The sequence below is a fragment of the Capra hircus genome, chromosome 21 (assembly GCF_001704415.2).
Source record: "Capra hircus breed San Clemente chromosome 21, ASM170441v1, whole genome shotgun sequence".
NCBI classification, from domain to species: domain Eukaryota; kingdom Metazoa; phylum Chordata; class Mammalia; order Artiodactyla; family Bovidae; genus Capra; species Capra hircus.
Window position 1 is genome coordinate 50871510 of NC_030828.1, and position 21928 is coordinate 50893437.

Consider the following 21928-nt stretch of genomic DNA (forward strand, 5'->3'; position numbering starts at 1 on the left):
TCTATAAAATGTGCTTTAAAAAATCATTCTTATGATTCAAAGATGTGTGCAGTGTTATGTTCTCTTTATGAAACAATTTCTGTTTTCACCTGCAAGAGGTGAGGTTGCAGAGGAAAGGAAATAATGAAAGGAGAGAAAGGGATGTGTGGACGGGGAGAGAAGTGGAGGGGGTAGAGGGAGGAACAGTAAGGTGAGGGCGAGAACCTGCATGGATAGAAGATCAAGTGAGTTGATGGGTCGCTGCCCCAAATGGTCAGAGATCAGTGGGCACAAAGCACCAACGCCACTATGGACTACTGTTAAAGACTTGGTATCTCAACCTGATAGGAAACTTTGTTGGCACTCTGAAGAAAGAAGTGGAAAGAGGGCAGAATCAGTGGAAATAAGTTGAAATGTAGAGGGGTTTGATTTATATAAAATATAAACATTTTTGTCAAGTTATAGTATTTAGACACATGCATTACTCACATCCACAACTGTGTGCATATGTGTAATATCAAAGAACATTCAAAATGACACGATGGTGTTGGAATTATTATAACCATTTTAAAACTAAGAGACAAAAGTTCTAAGTAAATCAGGAGTCACAATAGACAGGCAGGCCAGAAAGGCATGGAGGGAGCAATGGAGGGAGGCAGGAAAAGGAAAAGAAAGGAAGAAATGGGGATTCAGGAAAGAAGAAACGAGTGGAGGGGGAAGAATGAAACGGTGTGTGTAGATATTAAACACTGCCTTGATAAGAACTTACTGATATTCTCCTTTAATTGAAAAATAATGTTACCACGGTGACACACTGATGTGAAGATTGCATGTGTGCTAAGTCACTTCAGTCGTGTCCGACTCTCTGCAACCCCATGGACTCTAGCCCACCAGGCTCCTCTATCCATGGGCTTCTCCAGGCAAGAATACTGGAGTGAGTTGCCGTGCCCTCATCCAGGAGTGACCCTAATATCTGTCTGCTGATTTTTTTCCAAATCGCTAAGAGTAACCAGAATATTGGACTTTATTTTTCCCTGTTTCAAAGAAACAGAGCAGGACTGACGTTTATGGTGTTAGAACAGACCACAATATAGGAAAGAAGAGAAAGGACCACTTTCTCACTTCACCGGGGGACGAAGATGTGCCAATCATGTTGTCTTTAAGAAGGAAAAAAAAAATATTTTCTGATCTTTGAAATTCAAAAAAAGATTTAAAGGAAGCTTTTAGTAGAGAAAATGTAACTTCTGAATGATTTATATATTGAAGTATTTTTTTGTTACTATTTCGCATTTTCTTGATTCTGTCATGTAAGAAGATATTAGTTATGCAAGGGAAGATACTTCATTAACTCTGTAATCTTCGCTCGGCCTATTTTACATTTCTTTTACTTATTTTTGTGTAGGACTCTTGCAGGCAAAATCTAGTAGATTTTTATAATTAAAGTTAAATTGGGATGATGCATTTGGTTCCTTCACGAAATTAGATATTAATTTAGTATCCATTGTTTATCCAGAAAAATCTATTATGTTAAATTATCATTATGAGATTTAGTGAAGGAGTCAGCTCCTTAAAAAAAATTCAAAGCCAACAACCACCTCGACTCACCTTCTGCCCCTTCTAAAACAGCCCTTCACCTTGGGTTGTATCTTATTGAAATACAGCATTACTTGGAAGTTGTTTTCTTGACTTGTTAACAGGAAATTGCAAATACAGTAATAAAATTTTTAGGTCACCAAGATTTATGTTTTATTTAACTGCTGAACTCTTGCTATTAGAGGAAAGGAATGATTAGTTGTTCTCATTTACAATGTGACATTTACATTAAGCAATAAATGTTCTAGTGGTGCATTAATTTATTTATCATATGATTCTGGATATGTATAATAATTAGTAAACATTTTCCTATAGCCAAATACATGATACTACACTTTTATCCAGTAACACAAATGCATTTCCATATTCAATCAGTGTCTCTAATTTAATTTTTAAATTAGGTTTAGCAATGCTGGTGATGAGGCAAGCTTGCTTTAGTAATAGTGTTTATATGAATCCTTCTGAATATTTATGCATTTAAAAAACTCATTTATGTGAAGTAATTTCCAATTTTATTTTGCGTTTCTAGTTCGTTTTTTTCAAGCTATTTGTCTTAATAAAATAGCACTTTTTATGTTATACCCTCATTTTTGAAGTAGTGCACTAAGGATCATGGTCGTATTATGCCAAGCCATATATGATTATTAAATAGCTGATTAAATTAATTTCAGTGAAACCATGATTCATTTGTTCACATATATCCAAAATTCTCACTTTTTGCTTCAGGAAGATCAAACATCTATCTGGATGGTTAAGTGTTTGATTTTTATTCATTTTTAATACAAGGTAAATATGATTAAGGACTAATGTAAAACACCTCCCTCGTGTTATTCTGTGGGGCTTCCTTGGTGGCTCAGTGGTAAAGAATTCACCTGCCAGTATAGGAGACCCAGTTTTGATCCCTGAGTCAGGAAGATGCACTGGAGAAGGAAATGGCAACCTATTTCAGTATTCTTGCCTGTGATATCCCCTGGACAGAGGAGCCTGGCGGCCTACAGTCCATGGGGTCTCAAAAGTCCATGTCCTACAGACATGACAGCAACTAAACAGAAAGAATGTATTAGTTTGTACTATTAGAAATAGCAGTAAGATGGAGAAAAATCAGTAATGATGCCATTTGGTGGATTTGTAGTTGTTCAAATCCTGGATATTTAAATTGAAAGGAATACTTAAGAATATTTTACTGTTATCTTCAAATATTTCAAGGATTTCCTTAAGGTTTAATGGGCTAAAACTTAAGGCAGCCTTAGGAAGAAGTTCTCTTTGTTGTTGTTCATTTGCTCAGTTGTGTCTGACTTTGTGACCCCATGGACTGCAGCACTCCAGGCTACCCTGTCCTTCACCATCTCCCAGAGCTTGCTTAAACTCAGGTCTATTGAGTAGGTGATGCCATCCAGCCATTTCATCCTCTGTCGTCCCCTTCTTCTCCCACCTTCAATCTTTCCCAGCATCAGGGTCTTTTCTAATGAGTCAGCTCTTCGCATCAGGTGGCCAAAGTACTGGAGCTTCAGCTTCAGCATCAGTCCTTCCAATAAATATTCAGGACTGATTTCCTTTGGGATTGACTGTTTTGATTTCCTTGTAGTCCAAGGGACTCTCAAGAGTCTTCTCCAGCACCACTGTTCAAAAACATCAATTCTTTGATGCTCAGCTTTCTTTATGGTCCAATTCTTACATCTGTACATGGCTACTGGAAAAACCATAGCTTTGACTAGATAGACTTTTGTCAGCAAAGTAACGTTTCTGCCCTTTAATATGCTGTCTTGGTTTGTAGCTTTTCAGGAGGGAAATAAAATTATTGAATGCCCTAAAGCAAATAACACATTTTGATTGGTACTTTCATATATACTATGCTTTGAAATAATTACAGCTTTTTATAACATTTTTTTAAATTATTATTTCAAAAGAGAAAACTGAGGAATACTGTCATAGTGATGGTTCCAACCAAGGTTTATAAGACTTTAAAATTCTGCCTTTACTGATAGTGAGATTCAAATTAAAATACATGTTCAGACGACTGATGGACAGTCATTATTGATGATAAAAAAAGATATTCCTTAATAACTCCTAGAGTTTTGCCCGTGTTTCCTGAGTTCTTTTTGAAGTTTCATATTGGCACCTAAGATAATTGTTGGAGAAGGCAATGGCACCCCACTCCAGTACTCTTGCCTGGAAAATCCCATGGACGGAGGAGCCTGGAAGGCTGCAGTCCATGGGGTCGCTGAGGGTCGGACATGACTGAGCGACTTCACTTTCACTTTTCACTTTCTTGCCTTGGAGAAGGAAATGACAACCCACTCCAGTGTTCTTGCCTGGAGAATCCTAGGGACGGGGGAGCCTGGTGGGCTGCCGTCTATGGGGTTACACAGAGTCGGACACAACTGAAGTGACTTAGCAGCAGTAGCAAGATAATTGTTAGCTGGAGAACCATATTTCTTGGGAATACATATACATAAACAGTAACAGTTGCCAAATTTTCTAAGACTGTGGAAGAATGCCAACATAGCAACAACTTGGAGCTATGGAACTGATCAGAATTTCTTATAAGATGTTTTACTTAAACATACTATCAAGAAGAAAAGGAAGTCTTTATGAGATCGCACAGGAAAATTGCTTTATTAGAATCACAGTCTGAAATCTCTTTGTTTTTGGCATTGCCAAAATACATGGACCCACAATCGCCCCAAAAGAAATAGCACCTTTTTAGATTTGTTTACTATAGTATCTATAATAGTTGTCTGAAATCTTCACTTGCATTATGAAATATAAGAGCATTGATTTGTAGTGAGATAGCCCTGGTGAGTGGAGAAGGCAATGGCACTCCACTCCATTACTCTTTCGCCTGGAAAATCCCATGGACGGAGGTCGCTAGAGTCGGAGACGACTGAGCGACTTCACTTTCACTTTTCACTTTCGTGCATTGGAGAAGGAAATGGCAACCCACTCCAGTGTTCTTGCCTGGAGAATCCCAAGGACGGGGGAGCTGGTGGGCTGCCGTCTATGGGGTCACACAGAGTCAGCAACTTAGCAGCAGCAGCAGTAGCAGCCCAGGTGAGACCTCCAGCTTTGGCAGGTACTAACTCTATAACCTTGTTAAAGATTTCTTGACTTATCTCTATTCCTCCTCTTTTTAAATAGTGATGTAGATGAATATGTGTTTAACTCATTTGATTCTTGAGAGAATTGATTTGGATGATACCTGCTTTTTTGTAGCTGGTGCATAGTATAGTAACTGCTTAATTAAAGATGGTATAACAAAAGAAAAATGTTGTTATTAATAAATTATATAACCATACATATAAAGAACTTTGCCTGGGGAATTTGAATTATATAGGATTGTGTCAGTTTCTTTAATTTTCATATTAAAATGAAGACAGAAATGCCCTTAATCATCAATCCTTAGTTTTTTCTTTTTCTTTTAGTAAGCATAAATAATTGGAAGTATTTATATTTCCTATCATAATGCACTATTATAAAGTAAAATTCTAAATTCAAATTTATTCTTGCTGTAGTAACAATTCTACTTGCTGTAGTAAATGCTACCTCATTACTGCAGATAAAGGAAAATAAAGTTTCTAAACCAAAGAAGTTTTTTGGCTTATATATTTTAGTTCTAGGAGCTTATGATACTTATACCAGGAATTTAATATACTATTCAGTCACACATGTATGTAGATATGTGGAATGAGTTATATAATTTTTATGATAATATCTTCCTTTTATAATAACAAAATCCTAGAAATGGTGCTTTTCAGTTGGGATGTATTATGAGCAGATTAGGTTGTATTCATATGATATTGACTGATAGGATGGATGGTGTTAATGATAGAAGATAGAAATTGAATAATCTCCCTGATATTATAAAGGAATAGGACAAAACAGCATACAGTATTCTTATATATGAATAAAAATCTACACATATACACACACATTTATATATGTATGAAATATTTTTGAGAGGATGTTCTGAAATGTGAAATTAGTTCTTTCTGAGAGGGCTGTATCTTTCTTACATTTTTGGCATATATATATATATAAAAATGTAAAATGTATTTTAAAATATTATGAAAGGAAATAAATGAAAAGGCAAGCAATGGTTATCTCAGATGGTTGGTATATGATTTATTTATATCTCTGTATAGGGGCAATGTCTTATTTATTCCATAATTTGATAATAACATCTTTCTTTTATAATAAATATAAATTTTAAAGATAGCATTGGTTGTCAAATTCATAAGAATACTTTGAAATAAAGAAAATGTAATGTGAAAAGTGAAAGTTGCTGAGTCGTATCTGACTCTTTGCGACCCTGTGGACTAGTCTATGGGATTCTCCAAGTCAGAATACTGGAATGGGTAGCCATTCCATTCTTCAGGGGATCTTTCCAACTCAGGGATCGAACCTAAGTCTCCTGAACTGCAGGCAGATTCTTGTACTTTTAGTCAACCTTTATCATTTATCTGTGCATTGATTTTTAGAATTTTGGAATAAATTCCATATTAACTTAGCAATAGTTTACCTTTCTTTTTGGATAAAGTAGTAATTATTACATCTCTCAGAACAATGTAATCACCTGCTTAAATTTTGACTTTATAAGATCTTTCACACATCTTTACAAATGGAGATAGCAGAAACAATAAGCTAAACTTGAGTCATCCTTGTATCATCTTCAGTCTGTTTTTACTCTCACTCTTTAGAATTGTACTACTCCTAACATTTGCCTCTCTGGATAAAATAAGTCATAGCCAAAGTAAAATCAAAATGCTTTTACTCATTTCAAGAACATTTTTAAAACTTAGCCTATTTCTGCATTAAAAATTGACAGTGATTGAGTGTCAGTGATACTATTATATAGATCTTGAGGGAAAGCTAGTAAATATTGTGTCTCATAGAGCTAGGTTGATTATTACTTAGATTGACATGGAACTTTTAGAAACAGATGGAAATCAGCAATCTGCTGATGAGGAGTTAAAATACAAATGGCACATCTCTATATTTTCTCCCTAGATATATGGGTTGAAATAAATAAATTTTATCTATTTAAGAAAAAAAACAGGCAACTTGACAAACTGTTAACTCCATGAAAGTGAAAGTCACACAATTCAGTTCAGTTCAGTTCAGTCGCTCAGTCGTGTCCGACTCTTTGTGACCCCATGAATCGCAGCACGCCAGGCCTCCCTGTCCATCACCAACTCCCGGAGTTCACTCAGATTCACATCCATCGAATCAGTGATGCCATCCAGCCATCTCATCCTCGGTTGTCCCCTTCTCCTCCTTACCCCAATGCCTCCCAGCATCAAAGTCTTTTCTAATGAGTCAACTCTTTGCATGAGGTCGCCAAAGTACTGGAGTTTCAGCTTTAGCATCATTCCTTCCAAAGAAAACCCAGGGTTGATCTCCTTCAGAATGGACTGGTTGGATCTCCTTGCAGTCCAAGGGACTCTCAAGAGTCTTCTCCAACACCACAGTTCAAAAGCATCAATTCTTCGGTGCTCAGCCTTCTTCAAAGTCCAACTCTCACATCCATACATGACCACAGGAAAAACCATAGCCTTGAATAGATGGACCTTAGTCAGCAAAGTAATGTCTCTGCTTCTGAATATGCTATCTAGGTTGGTCATAACTTTTCTTCCAAGGAGTAAGAGTCTTTCCATTTCATGGCTGCAGTCACCATCTGCAGTGATTTTGGAGCCCCCAAAAATAAAGTCTGACGCTGTTTCCACTGTTTCCTCATCTATTTCTCATGAAGTGATGGGACTGGATGCCATTATCTGTGTTTTCTGAATGTTGAGCTTTAAGCCAACTTTTTCACTCTCGTCTTTCACTTTCATCAAGAGGCTTTTTAGCTCCTCTTCACTTTCTACCATAAGGGTGGTGTCATCTGCATATCTGAGGTTATTGATATTTCTCCTGGCAATCTTGATTCCAGCTTGTGTTTCTTGCAGTCCAGCATTTCTCTTGAGGTGCTCTACATATAAGTTAAATAAGCAGGGTGACAATATACAGCCTTGAAGTACTCCTTTTCCTATTTGGAACCAGTCTGTTATTCCATGTCCAGTTCTAACTGTTGCTTCCTGACCTGCATACAGATTTCTCAGGAGGTAGGTTAGGTGGTTTGGTATTCCCATCTCTTTCAGAATTTTCCACAGTTTATTGTGATCCATGAAGTCAAAGGATTTGGCATAGTCAATAAAGCAGAAATAGACGTTTTTCTGGAACTCTCTTGCTTTTTCCATGATCCAGCGGATGTTGGCAATTTAATCTCTGGTTCCTCTGCCTTTTCTAAAACCAACTTGAACGTCAGGAAGTTCATATTCACATATTGCTGAAGCCTGGCTTGGAGAATTTTGAGCATTACTTTACTAGTGTGAGATGAGTGCAATTGTGAGGTAGTTTGAGCATTCTTTGGCATTGCCTTTCTTTGGAATTGGAATGAACACTGACCTTTTCCAGTCCTGTGGCTACTGCTGAGTTTTCCAAATTTGCTGGCATATTGAGTGCAGCACTTTCACAGCATCATCTTTCCAGATTTGAAATAGCTCAACTGGAGTTGCATCAGCTCCACTAGCTTTGTTCGTAGTGCTTCTTTCTAAGGCCCACTTGACTTCACATTCCAGGATGTCTGGCTCTAGATGAGTGATCACACTATCATGATTATCCAGGTCATGAAGATCTTTTTTGTACAGTTCTTCCATGTATTCTTGCCACCTCTTCTTAATATATTCTGCCTCTGTTAGATCCATACCATTTCTATCCTTTATCGAGCCCATCTTTGCATGAAATGTTCCCTTGGTATCTCTAATTTTCTTGAAGAGATCTCTAGTCTTTCCCATTCTGTTGTTTTCCTCTATTTCTTTGCATTGATCGCTGAAGAAGGGTTTCTTATCTCTCCTTGCTATTCTTTGGAACTCTGCATTCAAATGCTTATATCTTTTCTTTTCTCCTTTGCTTTTCTCTTCTCTTCTTTTCACAGCTATTTGTAAGGCCTCCCGAGACAGCCATTTTGTTCTTTGCATTTGTTTTCCATGGGGATGGTCTTGATCCCTGTCTCCTGTACAATGTCACAAACCTCATACCATAGTTCATCAGGCACTCTGTCTATCAGATCTAGTCCCTTAAATCTATTTCTCACTTCCACTGTATAATCATAAGGGATTTGATTCAGGTCATACTTGAATGGTCTAGTGGTTTTACCTACTTTCTTCAATTTGAGTCTGAATTTGGCAATAAGGAGTTCATGATCTGAGCCACAATCAGCTCCTGGTCTCGTTTTTGTTGACTGTATAGAGCTTCTCCATCTTTGGCTGCAAAGAATATAATCAATCTGATTTCGACGTTGACCATCTGGGGATGTCCATGTGTAGAGTCTTCTCTTGTGTTGTTGGAAGAGGGTGTTTGCTATGACCAGTGCATTTTCTTGGCAAAACTCTATTAGTCTTTGCCCTGCTTCATTCCACATTCCAAGGCCAAATTTGCGTCTTACTCCAGATGTTTTTGACTTCCTACTTTTGGATTCCAGTCCCCTATAATGAAAAGGACATCTTTTTTGGGTGTTAGTTCTAAAAGGTCTTGTAGGTCTTCATAGAACCGTTCAACCTCAGCTTCTTCAGCGTTACTGGTTGGGGCATAGACTTGGATTACTGTGATATTGAATGGTTTGCCTTGGAGATGAACAGAGATCATTCTGTCGTTTTTGAGATTGCATCCAAGTACTGCATTTTGGACTCTTTTGTTGACCATGATGGCTACTCCATTTCTTCTGAGGGATTCCTGCCCGCCATAGTAGATATAATGGTCATCTGAGTTAAATTCACCCATTCCAGTCCATTTTAGGTTGCTGATTCCTAGAATGTCGACATTCACTCTTGCCATCTCTTGTTATCTCTTGTTTGACCACTTCCAATTTGCCTTGATTCATGGACCTGACATTCCAGGTTCCTATGCAATATTGCTCTTTACAGCATCGGATCTTGCTTCTATCACCAGTCACATCCACAGCTGGGTATTGTTTTTGCTTTGGCTCTATTCCTTCATTCTATCTGGAGTTATTTCTCCACTGATCTCCAGTAGCATATTGGGCACCTACTGACCTGGGGCGTTCCTCTTTCAGTGTCCTATCATTTTGCCTTTTCATACAGTTCATGGGGTTCTCAAGGCAAGAATACTGAAGTGGTTTGCCATTCCTTCTCCAGTGGACCACATTCTGTCAGACCTCTCCACCATGACCTGCCCGTCTTGGGTTGCCCCACAGGCATGGCTTAGTTTCATTGAGTTAGACAAGGCTGTGGTCCTAGAGTGATTAGATTGACTAGTTTTCTGTGAGTATGGTTTCAGTGTGTCTGCCCTCTGTTGCCCTCTTGCAACACCTACCATCTTACTTGGGTTTCTCTTACCTTGGACGTGGGGTATCTCTTCATGGCTGCTCCAGCAAAGCACAGCTGCTGCTCCTTTCCTTGGATGAGGGGTATCTTCTCACCACCGCCTTTCCTGAAAGTCACTCAGTCATGTCCAACTCTTTGTGACCCCATGTGCTATACAATCTATGGAATTCTCCAGGCCAGAATACTGGAGTGGGTAGCCGTTCCCTTCTCTAGGGGATCTTCACAACCCAGATCTCCTGCATTGCAGGCAGATTCTTTACTACCTGAACCACCAGGGAAGCCTGAGAATACTGAAGTGGGTAGCCTATCCCTTCTCCAGCAGATCTTCCCAACCCAGGAATTGAGCCAGGGTCTCCTGTATTGCAGGTGGATTCTTTACCAGCTGATCTACAAGGGAAGCCCTGTTTAACTCCATAAGGGCAAGACTAATGAGATTCATTCATTCATTGCTGTATCTCCCTTGTAGGGTTTCTGGTACTTAGTAGGGATGATTAGTATTTAACAATAGCCTTCAAGTTGAATTCACTGAAATATAAAGAAAATTGAACTTTGATGTTCATCTGTTTAAACTATTTTCAATTATGAGATAAGAAAACTTCCCAAAGTGAAAAGCAGACTACTGACATATTTATTAGAATCAGAGCATATTACAGATTCCATTGAAAGCCTTATTATGCAAATCTATGAATATTTAAGTTCCATTTAGTGATATTCCTGATAGAGATTGAAAATGATCACACAGTTAACAGCAACCATATTTTTCAAAGATACATCTTTAGCATATTTTGATATGCTTTTTTTGTTGTTGTTGTTCTTGTCTCCTCTGAAGAGTCCCTGTAACCATTCTGCCAGGTGTTTGGGAAGATATGTAGTAGCTGAGCACCCTTACTTCTGTCGCCATCCTCAAAATCAGCTTTGGAGATGCTTTCACCCTGTCCGTCTTCTGCAGCAGCCAGGCAGAGTGCTGACTCCTTCTCTGCAGTGAGGAACTCTTCAGGCTCCAGAAGTAAGTTGAACACATTCAGTTTGGTCATTGCCCGTGAGTTTAAAAACACTTTAGGTGAGGCTAACTAGAAATCTTGCTAATTAATATACAAATTAAAAGCCAATATTATTCATTGCTGAATATTTCTTTTATTTTTTGAGTCTTGTCTTTTTGGAGATACAATTTCTACCACATTGATGTTGCTAACCTATACTTTTATGGAATATTCAAAAATTTTTTTTGAGATTTCACTTGTGTTATCACAAATTGTATCTGCAGTCTTGAGGCATAGATGTGGGAGAGATTAGCATAATAATGGTTGCACATGAATAAATAGATTCATGATGACCAAGTATCTTATCAAAGTTCCTTAGTTGATGAGTTATGAAGATGGAATAAAATCCCTGGTTTTTTGATACTTGAAACTCTAGTACTCCTTCCAGGTCTGTGATCCCTGTTGCTTCATAGAAGGTAAGGGACTGGTGTTAGAAATAGTACTTTTCTTGATTGGTCGATTTACTGAATGACATGTTCTCTGTGTCACTGAAGGAGAGTTATGGCAGCCTGTACATATGCATTCAGAAAAACTAAGGACAAGGGAAATCCTATGTAGGAAGTTAAAGGGAAAAGAGGGATATGAAGAGTTTGCAAATTATATAGCCTAATATATTGTGTATACCACCCAAAACCAAATTCCCAACTACGTGTTTATCTCTCTTCTTTCTAGTTGCTGGATAAATCAGGTAAATACATTAATTACATGATTATTTATATTCACAGTGTTTGATAGTAAAGACAGTTTATTTTGAACTTTAAACTTTCCTGGTCCATATGTTAGATTCTATCTTTTTGCCGTTTTTCTAGTTTATTTGGTTTAAATTTAGAATATTTCTTTTTTACTTCTCCAAAACTCTTGATTTAAGCGCCTCTTGCTGCTGTTCAGAATATATTTGTATCACATTGTGACCATACAGAAAATGATTATTGGTATATTTTTACAGATAGCAAAATTTGATGTAGCCTAAATAGTAATTTGGTGCTTGGCAATTGAAATTTCCTTGAAGGGAATGAGTAGGAGATACTTAATAACCTTACTTTTATTTTGCAACGTATTACAGTTTAGTATGCCAGCAACAGACAGGTCTGTGTCCTTAGAGAATGTAGAGACTGTTAAGAATTTATTTCTGAATCATAGTGTTACCCTTGTATAAGATTTATTTATTTTTTTTTATGTTGTAACTTTATTTTTTTTATTTTTTTTTTTAAATTTTAAAATCTTTAATTCTTACATGCGTTCCCAAACATGAACCCCCCTCCCACCTCCCTCCCCACAACATCCCTCTGGGTCATCCCCATGCACCAGCCCCAAGCAAGCTGCACCCTACGTCAGACATGGACTGGCGATTCAATTCTTACATGACAGTATACATAAGAGGTCGTCAGTATATCGTTGCTGTTATGCACCGAGCCCATATCTCCAAACCAACCGAGAGAGCGAACAAGTCCACCACAGTAATGCAAAGGCAAGAAGGGAATTTTATTTCTAGCGCGCTAGGGCTCAAGTCTCATCCGACACGGCAGAATCTGATGAGAGCCCCGAACAAAGGAGTATGGCGGCTTATATACAGGCAGTTCTTTGTCTCAGTTATAGGAGTAGCTGGCGTTACATGATTGGCTAGGCAGGATGAGCGCATGTCCTGTCTCTTTCTGGTTGGTGTGTACGGGAAGTCTTCCTAATTTGGTCAAGGAATGCTGTTTTTTTCCCAGCTAACAGGAAACATGACTCAGGTCCGTGGTGCTATGCACCTCACTGAGCCGTCCCGCCTGCCTGACAGTTGCTAGTGTACTGAAAGTAATATAGAAGGACTACTTTTAAGACATAAACAGAAGAATGTATTGGGTTATGTTGAGGTTAATTCATTATAACTCTAACTGTAGCATAAAATGATGAATCTGAATATACAGAAGATAGATTACAAATCATTATTTTAGTGTAGGATTTTTTTCTATGTGTATTTTTTTATTTTGTGCTCTTTATGTACATGATTTATTCATTTATCTTAAGAATTGCTTTTGTGGGTTTTGTCCTTAAGCTTTTTTTTTTTTTTTTAATAAAACAACTTGAGGAAGACATTCTAAATTTTCCGCCTTTTTCTTTTCTTAAAGAAGTTGAGGATATTCTCTGAGCCTGAGGTGATTGGACACAGTTTTTTAGATGTGGACTATCTGGAGTTTGTTTCTCAAAGGCAACCCCACAAGAAGCTGCAGAGAGTTTACCCCCCAAACAATGAATTTTATAATTAATTGATTTTTGTTTTTCACGGATAAGATTGACGTTTTCTAAATAAACATCAGACTTTATGAAAGCTGTTAGCCAAGGAAATGTATTTACTGATGTAGATTCCCTAGTGTAAATCACAAGACTTAGTGAATTCAACTACATTTTCATTTACTAATGGCTATAATCAAGGCCAAAGGGATTTACTTAATTAACCTGGCAATAGAAGGCTAAACAGAAATAATTTATATATTGAAAACGACTCTTCTGAGTTAATGTTTAATTCAATTTTTTTAATTGCCAGTCCATTAGTCTGTAAAAGTAGAATCTCCTTTTCCATTTTATTTTTTCCTTTGGAGTAACATTAGGCTAAAAGTCTTGCATGGAATTAATCGCACTTAAAAAAAAGAAAGTAAATACATTCCTAATTAGGTTCCTCAAATTTCAAATAGCTCATTGAAAATTCATAGCACATCCATTAAAATCCCTTTAAAAAACTAAATGGGATACTGGGAACTTTCTTAGTGGAAGTAATGAATGGAGAAGTAGTAAAAGAATGAGATAATGGAAGGCCTGTGTGTTATTAGTGCAGCTCAGTTGAGGTGGTGGTATTATGATGGTTATTTTCTCACTGTGGCCTTTTCAATTAGTTTTGATCAGAAGAGAATACTTTTATCAGTTTCTGCTGTTCTTGTTTAGCTAAAGCACAGATAAATCAAAAGAATAAAGAATAGTGTCTGAAGAGGAGATGTACATGCCTGTGTAAATATATCAGTTCAGTTCAGTCGCTCTGTTGTGTCTGACGCTTTGTGACCCCGTGGACGCCAAGCACACCAGGCTTTCTTGTCCATCACCAACTCCCAGAGCCTACTCAAACTCACATCCTTCATGTCGGTGATGCCATGCAACCATCTCATCCTCTGTCATCCTTTCTCTTCCCACCTTCAATCTTTCCCAGCATTAGGGTCTTTTCCAGTGAGTCAGTTCTTCACATCAGGTGGCCAAAGTACTGGAGTTTCAGCTTCAGCATTAATCCTTCCAATGAATATTCAGGACTGATTTCCTAAACATAATTTAGTATACTCATAGCAGCAATGATAGTTACAAGGCTAGTATGCCTTCTAAAGAGTAAGGTAGCCTTGTGCTGTGCTACCTCACTTCAGTCATGTCGGACTCTGTGCGCCCCATGGACTGCAGCCCTCCAGGTTGCTCTGTCCGTGGGATTCTCCAGGCAAAAATACTGGAGTGGGTTGCCATTTCCTTCTACAAAGGTAATCTTAATGACATTAAATATGTAATATAAATATGAGGTAGCTTTAAAAATTTGAATATGCTCTCAATCGGTGTTTTATTTTTATTTTTTAACTTCACATATATACATATATCTTTACCCATATATGTATGGCTAAATCATTGAAATCATTGATATGTGAAATAATTCCAGATGCTTGAGCCACAAAAACATAGAGAATTAGGTTTATTGATAGGACAAAGTGACACACTGAAGTAAATACGTGAATTAGGTTCGATAATCCTGAAAGGTAGAACAGAGAGGTACATCATACAGTACTCAGTATGAAAAGAAGGGAGAATAAAAAGCTTTATATTGACTTTCATTTATTTATTTACTTAGTGCCAGTCATTTCCCAGTTGATATGTCTAATCACCTAAGTGCCTTAATTTAACATGTCACAAACTAAGCTCTTGGTCGTCTCTACAAGCATGCGTTTTTGATAGACTTGAGCTCAGTAAATGACATCATCTTGTACCTGGAGCAAAATAAGAATCATCTGTCTCCTCACTCTTGTGTTCCACAATTCCGCCACCTAATCTGGTCATATTTACCTACCAAAATATTTCTTAAATTCATCTGCTTTTCTCCATTTGGGACCATCTGTACCCTGGTCTTACCATAATTTCTCCCCTGGGCTACTCCAGAGGCCTCCTGAATTATCTGCTCACTTGCACTAATGCAGTTATTCTGTCTCCATAGCAAATAGAGCTTTGCAAAGTAGAAAATTGAGATGACACACCTCTCTAAAGACCATTCCCCTTAGAATGCAGACCAAGTTTTATCATGGCTTACAACACTCCCATGGGTGGGCACTTTTTCTAAATGCCTCCAACTCAACCCACATGATGCTCCCTTCCTCCTCTGCATCCCGCATGCCTTTCAGGGCTTCTTCCCTGTCATGTGACCTCCACTGAGATCTCTGCACATGGTTGATTCTCCGTAAGTGGGATAACCACTCCCATCTCCTTTTTGCCTAGTTTCTCAACACAGTATTTGCTTCCTGAAGGAACCCTTTATTGTTCCACCTGACAAGATCATCCCCTTGTATTTTAGGGTCTCTCAGCACCGTATAACTAATTCATTGACATCACGTCTCATTGACATCTCTTGACTAAAACTGACTTCTCCTCCAGGATGAAAGCCCTGTAAAGTCACAGTCTATGTCCATTTTGCTCAATATTATGTCTCCTTTTTTTTTTTTTTAAGGCACTGTGAAAACAGGCATAGAGCCCCTCCCTCCCCACACCCGTGTGTGTGTGTGTGTGTGTGTGTGTGTGTGTGTGTTTTAAGAGAGAAAAAGTCTCTGAGATCTGTAATAATCATTAGGGTATCAGAGGAAATTGCCACAGACAGGAAATGTTACTGAAAAATTAGTGCTTATATTTTGCTTTCTATCAACTTGGGTCTTTTTGTTGTTTTTATTTTGTTGTTTGCCTTTCTTTAGTGACTTACAGAGATAGTTTTCCTAATGACTTTCATGACTTTGTTACAAAATTCCTGAAACTCTGATTTTCTGACAGGAGCTAGGCCTTTTATTTCTAGAACTAATAGCTTTGCAAGTAGTGGCCTAAATGTGTTTACATCTATACTGATAATGGTATATGTTAAATATGAATGTTCAAATGTTTAAATATGAGTGTTAAGTCCAAGGCACAGGAAGCTCCTATCATGTAAAACATGAACATTATTTTGCTTTTATTGTAGAAAATCAAGGTTCTGATGACATCAACTAGAACAAAATTTTTAAGTATTAACATTAGCTATTAGATCTCTTAATTTGTTTTTGCATTTTCCTCTTTTCAGAGCATGACCCCCTTTTATTTCAGGCTCACCATTCACAGTGGGAGGCTGCTTTTCCTGTGCCCTTATACTGCTGCCCTTCCTCCCTTCTTAGCTCAGCATCATTCTTCAGGGTCTTGTTTTGTGATCCATGGCAGATCAAGACCCATCCTTGCTATTATGAAGCAGATACAAATGAATCTAACTAAAATTTTGGTCTAAAAATAATTGTAGCTCAGTAGGAGAAGATGATAAAGAATTTGCCTACAATGCAGGAGACCTGGGTTTGATCCCTGAGTTGGGAAGATCCCCTAGAGAAAGGAAAGTCTACCCACCCCAGTATTCTGGCCTAGAGAATTCCATGAACTCTTTAGTCCATGGGGTCACAAAGAGTTGGACACGACTGAGCGACTTTCACACTCACACACACCCACTCCAGTGTTCTGGCCTGGAGGATTCCATGGACTGTTGCAAAGAGTTGGACATGACTGAGAGACTTTCACTTTCTTTCAAGAGAAGTAAGGGCATTACAATGCAGAAGAAGTGAAATGAAGTCGCTCAGTCGTGTCCGACTCTTTGCGACCCCATGGACTGTAGCATGCTACGCTTCTCCATCCATGGGATTTTCCAGGCAAGAGTACTGGAGTGGGTTGCCATTTCCTTCTCCAGAGGATATTCCTGACCCAGGGATCGAACCCAGGTCTCCCACACTGTAGGCAGACGCTTTACCGTCTGAGCCACCAGGGAAGTCTACAATACAGAAAGAACTAGTAAAAGATAAACAGTGAAGGAAAGCTACACAGATGTTCAGGGGAAAAAGAACTTACCTGTATCTGAGATTATGCCAGTGTAATTCTTGTTAGAGATGGAGTTTGTCTGGGCCTCAGAGATAGGTTTCAGCCTTGGACTATTGTTAATGTGCTGATGCATTGTCTCATTTAGATAAAAATTCCAGAAGCTAGTGAGAGAATGCATGGTTCTCCCTAAAGCCCTTAAGTACTGACACCAAAATTAAAAATGTCTTAGCTGGCAGTATTTGATGTAGAAATGCCTCTGCTCTGTCTGCTGTTACTGTTGGCCCTGTGGGTTGCTAATACTATAGCTCTTACTGTGAAGAGTCCTGGGAAGAGGTCTGAAGAAATGCTTTGCTTTAGGAGATAATGATTACTTTACATTTAGGGCCAGAAGAATTGATGTCATGTGGAGAGTACTTCTGGCAACCCACATTAGATGCATGGCAGCAATCTTAATTGCAAAGCATTGGCTAAGAAACCCAATGGAAAACATCCAGTTTATATGGACCCAACCTTATACAGTTTATTGGGATGAGCACCCTGTTCCACTGGCTATGCAGTTCACCTCTTTTGAATCACTATGCTATGCACTAGGAGTATTTTAACATATGTCAGATTTGGAATTCTCTGGGTATACCCAGGCATCTCTCCATCAATATTAAGTAGTGTGAGGGAGGCTTTACTGAAAGGGGAAAAATTGGCAGTACAAAGGCTTCTGTTAGAAAAAATTCATTTTACCATGAAGAAACTCACAGACTGGGAGAAAATGATATGCTCTATTGATCATAAACAGCAACTTAATGCTGCTAATGACATAACATGAAGGGAGGAAATATTAAAGTATATACTCAGAACTACATGGAAAGATGTGTTAAAAATCAGAGACCTTAGAGACATATCATTACTAGCTGAAAATATTAGTAATATAAGAAAATCTAGAGACTTGATTTTGAAAACTGCTAACTTTGTACATTTAACTTGGATGATATGTTTTTGACACAAAGGTATTTAATATCTGTTAATAGAATGTTTAAGAACACCAATGGAGCTGAAGGTATTTTATCACCGAGAGGAAATAAATAAGGCACACCACTGGGAATGCAGACAAGCAGGAGGCAATGTATCAGTTCAGTTCAGTTCAGTCGCTCAGTCGTGTCCGACTCTTTGCGACCCCATGAATCGCAGCACGCCAGGCCTCCCTGTCCATCACCAACTCCCGGAGTTTACTCAGACTCATGTCCATCGAGTCAGTGATGCCATCCAGCCATCTCATCCTCTGTCGTCCCCTTCTCCTTCTGCTCCCAATCCCTCCCAGCATCAGAGTCTTTTCCAATGAGTCAACTCTTCGCGTGAGCTGGCCAAAGTATTGGAGTTTCAGCTTTAGCATCAATCCTTCCAATGAACACCCAGGACTGATCTCTTTTAGGATGGACTGGTTGGACCTCCCTGCAGTCCAGGGGACTCTCAAGAGTCTTCTCCAACACCATAGTTCAAAAGCATCAATTCTTCGGCATTCAGCTTTCTTCACAGTTCATCTCTCACATCCATACATGACCACTGGAAAAACCATAGCCTTGACTAGATGGACCTTTGTTGGCAAAGTAATGTCTCTGCTTTTCAATTGGGTTCCTCTAAATGATAACCTTACATCACCCCTGTTTACATATGTAAAGCTGTATGAATGACAACTGTGACCTTGCAGCATGGTCGTTTGTCTTATTAATTAACGGGCTGTTAGGAATATTCAAGGTATAACTTACTTGACATAAAAACACATTTTCTGTGTGTGTATATGGTGAAAGATCAGGCAAATAAGTTTTAGCAACTGAGGTGAAAACTTTGGTGCTGAGGTAAAAGCAACTTTTGTTTTAAGGTGACTATTCCTGTTAGAATCAGACAGTTCTAAATCCGTAATAAGAATCTGGCTTTCTTTGTGATCACTTGCATGCAAATATGGATTACTGTGCTAAATCCTGAAGCCTTAACACGCTGTTTAATATCTAGAAAACAAATAACTTTCTAATACGTGCTTACTTATTTATGTCTTGAAGACAGTATTCCATTACAGGCAAATGAGTGCCTCTTAGACTATTTCAAAACCTACTAACACTGATTCTAACTCAGAAATAATTTTCAATTGAAAATATGCACCCGTTATTTATAAAGAGACAGAAATATACACTTTTCCATAATAAGATTTCTCTATTTAAGAAAGAGGACTGAAACAGAAATACAGACAAAACATTTTATATATAATTTAACAAAATGTTTTCATTATATTAGGATTGTATTTTGAAGTACTTTTCTTATTTATTATATGCATCTTGAAGTGAAATGGTAGAATCTCAAAATTTTAGATCAGATTTGCTTAAAGAATGACTCTATGTGTAGCAATTAGAGTGATAATGAGAGTGGACCTATATTATTCATGGATTTTATTGATGCAGTTATATGTAAATATCCTCATTCTGGAAACTGGTATCCAGGAATGAGTCACATAATAGTGAGCCTGGCATACATCCAGTATCTGAATCACTTGGGTTCGTCCTATATTCATCATAACATACAAGTAGTTTTTATTAAAGATACAGAGAAATTCTTTAAACCTCTTTAGCAATACTTTGCTATTTTTTATTGGTAGTTTCATAGTAGTATTCCTGATTTCTAATGCTTGGGAACAGAATCTATGTGATTCCACATTCAGTTGTACCAAGGGTTTTTATAAAAAGAGATCTATACTACTCTGTTATGAAAAGATGATAAATAAGAAAGATATTGAAGAAAATATCCAGTAATAATCTAGCAATCATCAATCTAACATCCTTACCCATTCTTGTTAGTATCTTTATCATTTATTTTTGCCACGTGATATCCATGTGAACAAGTAATATTTTGCTCTCATGTATTTTAAATCTCAGATATGATACCTCTGCTCTAGACTCAGGCAAGTGCTTTGCTCAAATAGAGTTTTTTATGCTTTTGTTTCTCAGGATATTTCTTGAGACACCTTCAGAAATAAGTCCAGAAAGCAGTAACTCTATAAGATGTACTACTACTTGAGAAACTCTTATTTAATCTACTTCAAATAAACCAAAAGGCCACTTATTTATGCATTTTACAAGGCACTTTTACGCATGGTACTCGTATCAGAAACAGCAAATATCAGGGATTTACTTTAAAAATACACAGATCAAATACATTAAAATCATAAGAATGGCAATTCCAAGGCTTGAGAAATCTGTATGAGAAATGGTAACTTATATATACATATTGTGTTTCTCTTTTTCAGTGTTAGGTGTGTTTTGATACACTGCAATTCCTTGCGAATTAGTAGTCTCTGCTTAGGACATAGAGAAATTTTACTTCACTGGAATATAAATTAACCAGCAACCCATGATCATTCTGAATAAATAGAAGTTTACTAAAACTCAAAAATAAGAATAAACATCAAAATCTTTGATTAAAATTATACAAATTATATTTTATCTCAAATCCAAATATGTAATTTAATCCTTTAAGTGATCCAAATATTATAAATTCTGGAGCATGTAAACGGGTCTCATGCAAGTTAGATATAAAAATAATATAAACATACAGTTATAAAAGTAGATATTCCATGTTCATTGACCAGAGGACTCAATATTGTCAGGATGTCATTACTTGCCAACTTGATCTATAGATTCAATGCAATTCCAATCAAAATCCCAAAACTAATTTCATGGCTATTCATAAACTGATTCTAACATTTACATTGAGATAAAAAAGACCTAGAATAACCAACACAATATTGAAGAAAAACAAGGTTGAAGGACCAATGATACCCAATTTCAAGTTTTACTATTAAGACTATGCTGTTCTCAGTTGTGTCTGACTTTTTGAACCCCATGGACGGTAGCCCTCCAGGCTCCTCTGACCATGGAATTTTCCAAGCACGAATGCTAGAGTGGGTAGCCATTTCCTACCCTAGGGGATCTTCCCAACCCAGGGGTCGAACTTGCATCGCTGGCGTCACCTGCATTGGCAAGTGGATTCTTTTCACTACTGCGCCACCTGGGGAGCCTTTACTGTAAAGCTACAGTGATTATGAAAGTGTCGTGTTAGTGAGAGAATGGGCAAATAGATCCGTGGACTGGCAAGAATAGAGAGGCCAGAAGTAGAGCCCTGTAAGTACAGTCAACTGCTCTTTGACAAAGGAGCAAAAGCAATACAATGGAGCAAACATAGTCTGTTCAACAAATGGTGCTGGAACAGCTGTTCATACACAAGTAAAAAATGAATCTAGACACAGACTTACAAGCTTCACAAAAGTAAACTCAAAATGGATCAGAGACCTAAGTATAACATACAATGTTATAAAATCCTATAAGATAACATAGGAGAAAACCTGGATAGCATTGGGTATGGTGATACTTTTTCATATACAATGCCTAAGAAACAATCACAAATAAAATAATTGATAAGCTGGACTTCTTTAAAAATAAAAACTTCTCCTCTTTGAAAGATAACTTGTCAAGAGAATGAGAAGACGGGCTGCAGAGTGGGAGAAAATATTTTCAAGAGACACATCTGATAAAAGACTGTTATTCAGAATGCATAAAGAACTCTTAAAACTCCAACACTGAAAGCACAACTGGTTTAGAAAATGAGCCAGAAACCTTAACAGGCACCTCAGCAAAGGAGCTACACAGACAGCAAAAAAAAAAAAAAAAAAAAAGTGAAAAATGTTCCATATCATGTGTCATAAGGAAAATGCACATTAAAGCAACAGTGATGTGCTACTTCACACCTATTACAGAACTCCGTATCTGGAGCACTGACAACACTGAATGCTGACAAGGATGTGGA

At 37.7% G+C, this 21928-nt stretch overlaps 1 protein-coding gene across 4 annotated transcripts in view; it reads left to right on the forward strand.

Annotated features, from left to right (window-relative positions):
• LRFN5 (leucine rich repeat and fibronectin type III domain containing 5) overlaps positions 1-21928 on the forward strand; it is a 317616-nt gene that overhangs the window by 153280 nt on the left and 142408 nt on the right. For 3 of the 4 annotated variants that reach the window (XM_005695257.3, XM_018066562.1, XM_018066563.1), the window contains exon 2: positions 10783-10959. The exons of the other annotated variant lie outside the window; for it this stretch is intronic. The gene's annotated coding sequence lies outside the window, so the exon portion shown is untranslated. The remainder of the gene's footprint in view (positions 1-10782; positions 10960-21928) is intronic. 4 annotated transcript variants of the gene reach the window in all.